Source organism: Argopecten irradians, chromosome 16 (assembly GCF_041381155.1).
Source record: "Argopecten irradians isolate NY chromosome 16, Ai_NY, whole genome shotgun sequence".
Classification (NCBI taxonomy): Eukaryota; Metazoa; Mollusca; class Bivalvia; order Pectinida; family Pectinidae; genus Argopecten; species Argopecten irradians.
This window is the reverse complement of record NC_091149.1, coordinates 7272461-7286368: the sequence shown is the minus strand read 5'-3', so window position 1 is coordinate 7286368 and position 13908 is coordinate 7272461. Positions and strand designations below refer to the sequence as shown.

The 13908-nt window shown below is 36.3% G+C and overlaps 1 protein-coding gene across 1 annotated transcript in view; it reads left to right on the top strand.

Annotated features, from left to right (window-relative positions):
- LOC138311156 (low-density lipoprotein receptor 2-like) overlaps positions 1-13908 on the top strand; it is a 163508-nt gene that overhangs the window by 98855 nt on the left and 50745 nt on the right. The window lies entirely within an intron of this gene.

The window sequence follows — 13908 nt, the reverse complement described above, 5'->3', positions numbered from 1 at the left end:
TTGATAGCTTGGTATACTATCGGCGAATGTTATCGACCTTGTTGAATTTGCCATGGACTGATCAAATTGAGAGGCATACAATCGCAATATATCGAAAGTCTGATGTATTGTTACACCCAATCGTATGATGTGTTAGGGTGAAAATCATGGTGGGATCGGATGATTAGGGTGGAAAATCATGGTGGGATCGGATGGTTTTAGGGTGAATGTGGTGATCAGATGGTGTTAGGGTGAAATCATGGTGGAGACTGGATGATGTTTAGGGGTAAAATCGTGGTGGGATCAGATGGTGTTAGGGTGAAATTGTGGTGGGATTGAAAGGAATTGGAATGAAAATCATGGTGGGATCGGATGATGTTAGGGTGAAATTGTGGTGGGATCAGATGGTGTTAGGGTGAAATTGTGGTGGGATCAGATGATGTTTAGGGTGAAATTGTGGTGGAGATCAGATGATGTTAGGGTGAAATCATGGTGGGATCAGATGATGTTAGGGTGAAATCGTGGTGGAATCGGATGATGTTATTTTGAAATTGTGGTGGGATCAGATGATGTTATGGTGAAATCGTGGTGGGATCAGATGGTGTTAGGGTGAAATCGTGGTGGGATCAGATGGTGTTAGGGTGAAATTGTGGTGGGATCAGATGGTGTTAGGGTGAAATTGTGGTGGGATCAGATGGTGTTAGGGTGAAATTGTGGTGGGATCAGATGGTGTTAGGGTGAAATTGTGGTGGGATCAGATGGTGTTAGGGTGAAATCGTGGTGGAATCAGATGGTGTTAGGGTGAAATGTGTGTGAGATCAGATGGTGTTAGGGTGAAATCGTGTGGATCGATGGTTTAGGTGAAATGGTGGGGTCAGATGGTGTTAGGGTGAAATCATGGTGGGATCAGATGGTGTTAGGGTGAAATCGTGGTGGAATCAGATGATGTTATTTTAAAATTGTGGTGGGATCAGATGATGTTATGGTGAAATCGTGTTGGGATCAGATGGTGTTAGGGTGAAATCGTGTTGGGATCAGATGGTGTTATGGTGAAATTGTGTTGGGATCAGATGGTGTTTGGGTGAAATTGTGGTGAGATCAGATGGTGTTAGGGTGAAATCGTGGTGAGATCAGATGATGTTTGGGTGAAATCATGGTGAGATCGGATGATGTTAGGATGAAATCATGGTGAGATCGGATGATGATATGGTAAAATCGTGGTGGGATCAGATGATGTTACGGTGGAATTGTGGTGGTATTAGATGGTGTTTAGGGTTGGATCAATGGTGTTTGGGTAAAAAAACATGATGGGATCTTAGTGGAATCCTACACTTTTTCTCCCTTTTGTATATATAATTTATTGTTTCTGTAATGCAGCCTTTGAATATCATTTCCCCTATTTTTATTTTCTTAGGAAAATTGAAGAAGACTTGAAGGAGGAGGACACTAAAATAGAAGTCCTTGCCAAAAAGACCAAGCTCAACGAGAATGTTTGTATCCGATGCTGCCAGACGTTTGGACTCATCTTCAACCGGAAACAAACGTGTACTCAATGTCACCTAAACATCTGTAAATCGTGCTGCTCCCGTGACCTGGAGAAGGGAGGATTCGTCTGTAACGTGTGTGTTAAAGAACAGTAAGTCTGAAACTTGATTTTTTCTTTTACGTCAATTGCAAAATAAATGACCGGTTTATAACTTATACAAATCACTCTCAATGGAAAACATGAGGGGTCTAAGAGTCAGAGGAAGTCGGAGCACCCGGGGGAAAAATTCTACCATGACCTGGCAAATGACCCTTGACCTTTACATGCTCATGCTAGAGATCAATACCCCGATGAAAAGAGAGTGGCTTAACCACGTCACATGACCATCAGTAAGTCTTCTAGCTGTTCTACAAGAACTCTCAGAGGGACCTTGAAGTCTTCCATATTGTCTGATCCATATCAGTCTTCATAAAAAGTCTTTTCTCTACTTATTCTTGCCTTCCTTCTGACTTGGAATATTTGATTAATTTTTAGAAAAGTACAATTTTAGCTAGTCTGCATAGCAGAAACAAACTTTAAATGTCAAAATCACGTTTTACCAACTGTCAGCCATATTGTTTTCCAATTGATCTGAAAATACAATGTGCATGTACACAGACTGGGACCAAGAAGAACCTATAGATTTAGTTTAAAGAAGAACCCTCCAGTAGTTTCTGATAAGTAGTGATAACAAACTTGTTTAGGTCACCTGAGAAGAAGTCTCAAGTGACCTATTCTAATCGCCTTTTGTCCGTCGTGCGTCGTCCGTCGTTCGTCGTATGTCCGTAAACAATTTACATTTTCGACTTCTTCTCCAAAACTGCTGAAGCAATTTCAATGAAATTTTGTACAAACCTCCTAAGGCATAAGGACAATCAAATTTGTGAATTATATGGTCCCCAACCCCCAGGGAGCTATGGGAGGGGCCAAAAGGGGTAAAATTGACTAAAATTTCAAAAATCTTCTTCTCCACTCACAGATGTGATGGAATTAAATACTCTTCATAGATAGAAAGGTCCTAAGGTCCTTTACAAAAATTGTGAATTATATGACCCTGGGGTCTCAGGTTTCCCCCTGGGGAGGGGTTAAGTTTACTAAAGTTTATATAGGGAAAACACATTTTTGAGCATTGTTTAGTCATTATAATAGGAAATTAGTCAATTGTAGTCAGAATTATCCCTATGTGATGGCCATTGAATCTTATTACCAAATTTTCCATGACTGATCCCCAGGGGCCTTAGGGGCGGAACCAAAACGGGTCAAATAGGCTAAAACTTCAAAAATCTTCTTCTGAAATTCTGGAACTGGTAGAATCAAATACTCTGCATAGATGGAAAGGTCTTAAAGTCCTTTACAAAAATTGTGAATAATATGACCCTGGGGTCTCATGTTTCCCCCTAGGCCTGGGGAGGGGGTCAAGTTTACTTTAGTTTATATGGGAAAAACACATTTATGAGCATTATTTGCCTATTTTTCAACGGAAATTAGTCAAACTGGGTTAGAATTATTAGCCTGAAATAGCATTTTAACATCATATCCATATTGGTCATGGCCGACCCCCAGGGGCCAGAGGGGCGGAGCCAAAAGGGGTCAAAATGGTAATTTCAAAAATCTTCTTTTTGAATTCACAGAATTGATGGAACCAGATACACTTGATAGATTGGAAGGTCTTAAGGCCCTTTACAAAAATTTGTGAATTTCTTGGCCCTGGGATCTCAGATTTTCCCCTGGGGAGCGGGTCAAATTTACTATAGTTTATATAGGAAAAACACATTTAGGAACATTATTTGCTTAGTTTTCATAGGAAATTAGTCAATCTGGGTTAGAATTATTAGCCTGAGATAGCATTTTAACATCATATCCATATTGGTCCTGGCCGACCCCCAGGGGCCAGAGGGGTGGGGCCAAAAGGGGTCAAAATGGATAACATTTCAAAAATCTTTCTTCTGAATTCACAGATTTGATGGAACCAAATAATCTTCATAGATTAAAAAGTCAAATTTATAAAATCACTGACTGACTTCAAGGGCCTGATGGGCCAATATATATTTATAGTGTTTATATGCATGACTTTGTTTCATTCTGTGTCTGAACTCAGGTGACCGCTAAGGCCCATGGGCCTCTTGTTTAAAATCCAAGATGGCTGTCTGTCAGCCATGTTGTTTTCATTATTGTTAATTTGTTTGTTTCTGTTTCAGTGAGCTGAAGTTGAAGTCCTGTGACTGGTTCTATAACAATGTCAGCCGACGGTTCAAGCGTTTTGGGAGTGCCAAAGTGGTTCGGACGTTATACAAACAGCGAGGAGATTGTAAGTCACAACGATTTCACTGTAAGTCGATTTATAATTTCAGGTTCTGGCATGTGTCATGTGTATACTGCTGGCATCGTGTATATAGCCCTGGCATGGTGTATATAGCCCTGGCATCGTGTATATAGCCCTGGCATGGTGTATATAGCCCTGGCATGGTGTATATAGCCCTGGCATGGTGTATATAGCCCTGGCATGGTGTGTATAGCCCTGACATGGTGTATATAGCCCTGGCATCATGTGTCGTCCTGCATGGAAGATGACCTGGACCTTTAACCTTGGCCTATTGTGGTGTCCATTTAAGCTATCCGTATATTGACTGTCAACTAATTTATTTTTGTGGCCTTAACTTTTATTTTAGGTTTCATACCAATCGCCTAGCCAAACCTAGCTGTGCCTTCTACCACTGCGCCACATCCACATCGTTTCATATCTGTCATTCTCTTTTTCACAGGAATTTTTAAATTTCGAAATTTTCATTTAGAAACATTCTACCAAAAAATACATAATTCTCATAATAATTATTGCATAAATACCCATATATAAAAAAATATTTAATTATTATATAACAAAAAGATCTGTAGAGACCACTTTTTATACCAAAATTTATAAAAAGAAACCTGTCTATAGAGACCACCTGTATATAACAAACATTTTTCTATAGTATAACAATCATTTGCCTATCCAGCTAAAGAGATATTCTGACTAGTATTAACCAGGGTTATACTTCAATAATTCAAATATAAATAAATTCACTTATTAATTTGAGATAATTCTTGTTGATAAAATAACATTCACTTTCTTCTGTAAAATAATCTTATAAGTTATAAACCATAAAAAAACAACTTTTAAGTTATAATTTATGAAACCGACTCCCAAAGCGCCTACCACTTAAAGAAACAAGTTGGTGTATTTTGTCACAGAAAACATTATGGTTTAGATTTTTTTAGAAAGCATATATTAGTCTCTCAACAATTTTTTATTTCAGCTTCAAATGAAAAGTAATTATACAATGATTATGACATTGTATAGTTTTGCATCTTGTTAAATATAATAATGTTGGGGTTGTCTCCCTTTAGTTAAGTAATATTATTATTTTCTTGTTGTGTTGTATACTCATATTGTTTTATTGTTTACTAAGAATTTTGTATACTCATGCATATCATATAATGATCAAAACACAGAATGTTTTAATACTCGTATTACATAAATTTAAATTAAAAAAGAATTAATTCAATCACAGTGAAGCATGACAATCCAAAAATCCTTTTGATGTGATTATGATACCGATAAAGTCGTGTTTTTGAAATTAATAAAAAGTACAAAGTGAATGAAAGTAAAAAGTAGAGTAATTGTGATCCACGTTGAAACTTATAAATCTATTTTGATGACTTATTGATGAAGATATTATGAAATATCCATAATATTGTTTGTAGTTCAGCGGAATTCTTTAATTTATAAATGTCGATATGGTTGTTTGTTGTTTAACAGAAAGGACGACTCTAAATTATTGTGAATGAAGTGACAATGAATGCCAGTGGATGGTATGAATCCACTCCCTGTTATCTCGTCTTTTAAGAGTGCCTCTCTCACAATCACCATAGTGGTCCGACAGCGTCCCCCCGCTGGCTGCGGTCTGTTTACTGAACAGAAAACAAGTAAGAGAACTACAACGGTGAGTGTTTTTTTTTTCTGTATTCTGTATTTTTAGAGCGAACGATACATTGAATCCAGTGTCACCTCAAATGATATACAAGGAATCAGTGTCACTTGGATGTTTATTCTCATCGCCGTGGTTCAACACCTCAATAATATAGTTATTAATGGTTAAGTCAATGGAAGCAAGCTGAAAGCTACCGTAGACATATCAATAATAATTAAAAAAAAGAAAACGGAAAAAAAAATTAAAGTTTTTTGTTTACCTAAATGTATCTATGATAATAAAGAGTTTGTCTGATATAAAATTTTGTACATGTGGAGAATTTTTTTGTTCGAAAAGTTTTAATTGTCTTGGGTAAATTAATATTGAATATAAGTGTTTCAAAATTCTTTGTTTGCTTATGGATATTGTACTATAGTAATATATCAAAATAAAATCATACATCAATTGATATTACCTATTACAAGATTTTCACTGCTTTATTTAAAGAAGACAGATTATTAATGTGTAATCCTGGGGAGATAACAATTGTTCTATATTTGCTGAAATTTAATACTTAGTCTAGCTGTGTTGGTAATTTTATGGAGTTTAATTTGGCCAAGTTGATGAGATAACTTAAATAAGGAACTATTCATGCATGCCACTTTTGCGATAAAATGGAATTTGAAAGGTGACAGTATTATCTCTAATTATTTTTAACTTTTCAGAAAGGTGAAATCTATCTTTTGTAAACTTGATTTATGTTTTTGTAAAATCTTGAGGTACTAAAATACCTTGAATTTGAAGATTCATGTTAATTAAGATGCCCATGTTAATTAAGATGTATGTTAATTTAAGATGCATGTTATTCAAGATGTATGTTAATGTAAGATGAATGTTAATTAAGATGATGTTAATTAAGATTGCATGTGTTAAAATAGTTTAGTGAAGTGGTAGCTCTAATGACTATCGGATTTGATTTTATCCTTGATCAGGATAACATATATCTTTACAGTGAAAACCTGTCTATAAAGACCACCACAAGGCACCAAGAGTAAAATGGTCACTATACTTGACAGGATGGTCTTTATTGACAGGGGGGTATTTTAAGTTTTGTAATTGTGTGACCCAAAAAGAAAGTGGTAATTTTTATGAAGGTGTTGTTTTTATCATGAGGTGGTAAATATGGCTGGTTTTTCTTCTATATATGTCTATATTTGTATTTTACTGTAAGTTGTTCAATTCTGTGATTATATATTATATTGTTACACATATGTATGTATTTGTAGTATAATTTAATAGCTTATATAAAATTCCTTCTATATGATAATTGACAGTTGAAAATAAAAAAAATCTATTTTTCCCTAAATTTGAATGGACAGAACAAATTATACAAAATGCCCTCGATTATGCACTAGCCTGGAGGCCCTTCATTCCCATAATTCCTAGCGGTGGGTTACGGCATGGTGACACGTCGCATAATCGCGTCCCTCACATCCACCGAACACAACAGGGGCGGACAGTCTAGTAGACACCATTGCAGGGTATAGGGATACGTTAATGAAACCGTGTTTTCCATGTAGTTTATAATGGTGACATAGGGAAACTGGGCGTGCTCTTGTTTATTCACAATCATCCTAATTCTAGCCATTACAATTATGTGTTATTTCATAGCAGGTAATGTGTGATAATGGTAATTGTATGAGTGATACTTGCAACACCCTGAAGCATATACTGTCGTTGTATTACATATCTGACAGTTAACAAGTAGGGTACCAATGCCATGTTTCGTATAGTTAACTTATATGACGCGTCGATAGTGCGAAAACCTGCGTGGATCAAATATATTTTCCTTAAGCTCTAAGTTCACCAGTGCCGTGCGTTAATTTAGCTTGTCGATGTCGGATTACAGATGTGCCAATATATAACATTATCCTTTATATCGCTTCCTACTGTGTTTTTGTTTACTTTTGACCAGTTACCAGTAAGCGCATGTTTGGAAACGTTACCCCAGTTAGACAGAGTCCAAGAAAATAACAGCCTTGATATCTGTGTATAATAAGCAAAATCGTTTCATATGTATAAGTGTATAAGAATACATATTGAGAGGTTCTGGTGGTTCATACTCCATGAGGTACTTTGTTTCAAATTTCCAAGGAGAACCTAAGCCCTGCAGATCATTTATAAACACGCCTCAGATTACAATTAATGTATCATCCCTTTCCCTAATGAATATCAATAATTCAGATCTATACAAAGTATGCCAGTGCCTGGTATCCATTTCATTTTTGTGTCACACTGCAACGCTAGGCGACACCTTAAGGGTATCACCTATGCTCGGCGTCGGGCTGTCCCGCCCGAGTCGTCGGTGTCGGCGTCCGGAACGCGTTTTCCGAGCGATAAATCTAGAAGTATTTATTGTCCAGATTTCATACACGTCGTCGGTAGATAGCTTTCTATGACAATGTGATCTGGAGGAGTTTGACATAATGGGCATAATCACGTCAATTTTTGCAAGAGTTTACGGGGACTTATAAAATTGTCAAACACAGAAATACTCCTTGGTTTCCGTCTTCCGATAACTATAAATATTTTATTGTCCAATTTCAAACAAATTTCATGAAATTGTTTTCTATATCAATGAGGATCCCCTTGAATGAGTTCAATACCGGTCAAAATCCGTCAATATTTTTCAAGAGTTAAACGGGACTTTAAAATCATCCATAACAGAAAAAAAATCCATTTGGCGCGATTCCGCTCGAAGTAACTCTAAAAATATTTATTGTCCCGAATTCCAACCACGATTTTATTTGGTATGTTGGTGTTATTCTTTAACATGACAATGCTTTAGAGATGGTTCTTTACTAGTACAAAAATCTGCGCCAATATTATCGCAAGAGTTACGCGGACCTCTAAAATAGTCGAAACATGGCTTTCCCGCTTGGAAAAATTTAGCTATTTTTGTTCAATTTCATACCAAAATTTGGTATAATTCTGCTTTTTATCAATGATACTATTACAAGCATGTTCAGATACTTTTCCAAAATCCATCAATATTGTTGGCAAGAGTTCCATGGTAATGCGAGGAACTTCACCATAAAATTATCAACCAACTATTTTCAACTGTTAATTAACTAGTTTTTGTCGATGCTTGAGGATGGCGACACATCCACATTCCGCTGGAATTCTTGTCTTGTATGCTTAATACTGAATGGTGTAACTAGTGCGCAAGCAAACAGACATAACCATGGATTTTGGATAACTGTCCATACGGTAAATTTTATTATAAACACTCTTTCTGGTACATGTATGGTACGTACTATGAAGGAGATCATACCGCATCACGACTGGTAGCTAAAGTCATATCCACCATGTTACCATATCAAAAGCATATTCTGGGGCTGATTTATTGATCTAGTCTGTGACAATCTGAGACTCATGAGTGATAGAGCAAGTAATAAAAACATTTCTATTCTTTAATCTTCAAAATAACAATACTATGATAATAAAATACTTTGTCAAATTTCCTCCTCCTTGCAGCTTGAAGATGCCTTGAATGTAATATTACGTGACTTTAATCACTCATCTGACACTACAATATCGTTGAAAGCTCTTTCAAAATAGTAACTTATCCTAAATTTTGAAGTCAAGAGACTTAATTGCGTCTCTACCGACTGGTTATAGGATATATCTCTAAGCATTATGAATTACTTATCTGCCTTTATTATTGGATGTCATACAGTATCAGTATAAAATGGTTCCTTCTCTTCCTCCTGAATATCATTGCATAACCTTAAATAAATTAATTGATAGAAAACAACCAAACCGAAAGTTAGTTGTTAGTTGACCTTAGGTTCACTGCATGCTTGACTGGGGACAAACGATTTTATACCTGATTTTAAACGTACTTGTTATATTTTAAGGTTATGTTCTTACCACTCTGCAACATGGGTTTAGGCCCTGTGTGCTTCATTTAACATCGACAAGTTCAACAGGATGTGTGCCCGCGTAGATTATCTACAATTGAAGGAGACCTTACCTTATGTGCTACTGACCTCTTCCAGCAACGTGATAACTTAATCACTAATTGTATGTATAGGGTTGCACAGTTAGAATCCGCATGTGGAGCAGTACTGACCATTGGGTCGGGTGTGTTTTTCTCTGGGTACACGGCTTTCCCTCCACAATCTAACACTGACATGTCCTTAAATGAACTTAGCAAGCCAAACAACAAATTGAGGTACACATTGTTTACCTGTGCTTCTTTTCATAATTATTTCACAGCTTTACCTGTTTTATTTACGAAAGCAAAATGAAGTATGATAATGTACATACCGTATTTCATGTATTGTTTTATCTTTTTTTTCAAGCATATGTACAACAGATTGGACGAGCAGGAACCGCCAGTGATGGTGAACCTTCAGCAGCTATCTTGTATTACAATGGCAGTGATTTAGCACATGTCACTAACACTATGAAAGAATACTATGCAAGGCGTGCAAGAGCGTGTCGACGAAAGACAATCATACAGTCAATTAACTTCATGCCTAATTCCCAAGGAGAGTCTGGTCTTCCCCTCCATATCTCTGTGACAAATGTAATAGAATATATGGTTCTGCATATGTCTATACTGACCCTAGCCTAAAACAACAAAAAATGCTAGTTCATTGTGCACTAGAACAATACCGCAGTGTAGAGACCTGCACAGAAGTTCATCTGAAATAATCAGATGATGTCGATTGACATATTTAGCTCTGAAAACTTTAAAAAAATTCCTTGAACTGTGATACCCTTGTGAATAATTTTCCATTTAGTACAGAACAAGCAATAATAATTTCTGGCATATAGAATTCAGTGTCTAGCATTAAAGTATAAAATGCTAATCAATGACTGTTTGAGCAATAGATTAACTTGATAAATAGATACCCTGTTGCTATTTTCCCCCAATAGTTATTCTTAAAAAATTTGCTGTACAAATAAAAATGGCCATTAATCACACCATTTTTGGAAATTGTCATTAACAACAGGGACCCTGGAGTAACAATACCACAATGAGCTTTTGCATAATGCTTAAGTTTTATGTTCAACCTAATTCATGACTTGCTGTTTTTTACCCGACTTTCAATCCATGAAATAAAAGATGTCCCATGTTCAAGTTTGGTGATAGGACTTTTTGATACCTTCATACAAGACATACACTGCTTCCAGGTTTTTACATGAAATGGTTTTTTAAGTCCAGCAGGTCTTTGCAGATAAGTTGTTCATCTTCGGCAGAACTTGGAACATTGTGTCCCTGTTATACCTGACAATGACAAAATCCAGGGTGGAGGGACAGGTATGTGGAAATTCTCCTGCATTCAGCCTGCACATGCTGAACTTCTATCAGACATACCTTTTGGTAAGACTTGTTAGCACACATAGCTTTCAGCGTGATCTTTAGTATGGGCGTACTTTGGTATTACATCCTTTTCCCAGGTCCTGCAGTTTGAGTCTATTTTGCCCTGTGTATTCAACAAAACAGACAGACCACAGCAGAACTTTAATGGGCTACTTTTCTCAGAAAGTATTGCTGTTTGATGAAAAAAATCTGAGAAATTCCAACGCATACTTAGACCTGTTTATTGTAGCCTTTGAAAACCAGCATTAAGTACTTTAAACAGGACAACAATTTGTTCCGGCTTGGTACCTGAATAATATTATGGAGCTCTTTTATCAGCAATCCTAGTTCAAGAACATTTTTTGCATACAAGTTAACACTGTCGTGTAGGGGTAACTGGAACAGTCAGAGTGTACAGAGTGAGCCATCCAGAAAGTGGAACAAAGATCTGTGTGTATTGGGGTTGGTTCTGTGTACGCTGGATGTGTTCAATTGATTGTTCTCCAATTTAATTTCATCACAGCAACAAAGATGAAAGAATGAATCATCATTTGTAAATTTCCTTTTTGGAAGCCTTAGTGTCGACAGGTGTTGTGTTCACTGTGGATGAGCTCTGTGTGTCTTCAAAACCAAAATAGGAGCGAACACATTCAATGATATATGCATCTATTACAGATGATGCAAGTTCCTTGCAACTGTCATAGTTGTTTTTTTATATCTTTGCCATCTGCGTGTCGTCATCTGTTGAGTCTGGTTTTCTGAGAGTGAAGATGATCCAATATCGGTGGAGTTTTCACTATATAGAACGTGGTAAAATAAAGCTAACAGTGCCATTTCAGTGTGGAAAAGCTTAAAGGTGACGCTGGGTTGAGAATAGATCACTTTATCATCTTCTGTAAGAGATGCAGATCTTAAACGTTTAAGCACCAGAAAATGCGTTCACGAGTTAGCTGATCCCCTCCAACAGGTACGGTATTTGGAATACTCCACTCCTGCCTGTGTATAGATATCTATTAATAACAGAACCCGTAGCCTGTCTAGAATGTCCACTACATCTGTATACTTCTGCTCATTCTTTTCGTAGGACAGGCAATGGAACAACACATTTCTTTTCACGATGGGCAGCATTGATCCGAAACTAGCACAATGTTCCATGTGGTAACTGACTGTTTGTTGGTTGCTGATTTTCGTTCATGGCTAGCATTGGTACGAAAATTGTTCCATGTTGATGTTTGTCTTCAGGCCAACAAAATTTATGTAGTCTCAAGTCTGAATCTCTTTCCTTCCACCACTGCTTCAAACTAAATTAAGAATTGAAATGACCGAGCCCACCAATTTTCCAGTACCTTTAGGGTTCCAGTATAGCTTAGACATTGTCCCTAATCTTTGAAGCAGGTCATAAATCGGTAAAAAAGAAAACAACTATCATTTTTCTTTGCAACATGTAACTCATTAACATACTTTATTTAATGACAATTTAAAGAGATCCAACAGAATTTATTGAAACAAGGTTACACCATTAAGCTAGTAGGGGGTTAAACACTCTGTTTTAATTGGAGAACTTATCATTAAATACGTATTTTGGGAGGGTAGATACATATGGGAGGTTTGTTATATTAAGACAAGAGCTGCTTTAGAACAACACACCAGGTTTGATGACCTGCAGAGCATTATTAACTTGGAAGTACATTTATATCATCATTATTGGTCTCTAGAAATTCTCAAACTTCTGTGCCCCCTATCCCCTCTCTCTTACTTATTTGATGATTGTCAATATAGCTATCACTCAATTATATGATTCTGTATTATTAATATAGAAATCAATGATAGGGTCACACTCTATAGTCTCACCTCTCTTTGAGAGGCGCGCTAATAAAGGGTTTTTTTTTCATTCAAGACAAATTTAATCAAAGTTACCTTTTGGTGCACTTTTTTTTTTTCTTTTTCTTCCCCCTTTTTTTTTTTTTTTTTTTTTTTTTTTTTTTTTTTTTGCTTTTTTTTTTTTTTTTTTTTTTTTTTTTTTTTTTTGTTTTTTTTTTTTTTATTTTTTTTTTTTTTTTTTTTTTTTTTTTTTTTTGTTTTTTTTTTTTTTTTTTTTGCAAGGAACAAAGATATCATTCTCTGCACTGACTGATAACTTCATATTTCTGCATTGCAGGCGCACAATGCATAAATGAAGGGTATACGTAGAGCAGCTTTATTCATTTTCCTGTGAGTTGTTTAACTTGGTCTTTGGCACACACAATGCTAGCAGGATGGTGATCAGTTGTGAAAATTTTCATTAAGTTTTCCTTAACCAGATTTTTAAAAGTTTTTCATTTCGTTGAAAGATTCGTTAGACAAAACACTTCTGTTTTTTTAGAACTTCTGTTTTTTTTGTTATCCCCCGCCCAGCGAAGTGGCGGGGGAATAAACAATGGGTTCCGTCTGTCCGTCTGTCCTGTCCATCCGTCCGTCCGTCCGTACGAATGGTTTCCGTAGCATAACTCTAAAAACCAGTACTCTAAAACCATTTTTAGTTATTTTTTGCAGATATTGCTCCATTTTTTTCGTACGAAACTTCATACATGAAACTTCATAGACACATTGTTCTTATGGTCTAGTAGTGCCTTTTGCTATTTTTTCTGAGGTTTTCATTTTTTGCATTTTTCCGTAACCATGGAAACATTGCTGAAAATATCATATTTTTGTACCAGGTTCGTTTTCCCCCCCCCCCCCCCTCCTTTCCGGAGCATAACTGAAAACTGGTTTGAGATATATGCACACGGAACTCCATAGGCACAAGTCTTTATGGAGCTAGTAGTGCCTTTTGCATTTTTAGGTTTTCCACTTTTTGTACTTTTTCTGTAAATGGAAACCATGGAAACATTGGAATGAAAATGGCCAGACTTTTTGGTGTGAAGAATCAAGCACAACTCTAAAACCAGCAGAGATATTTCCACGAAACTTCATAGACACATTGTTTTTATGGTCTAGTAGTACCTTTTGCTGATTTTTAGGTTTTCATTTTTTTTTGCACTTTTTTTCCGTTACCATGGAAACATTGCTCGAAAATATCATGGTAAATGGTAAATGTTACT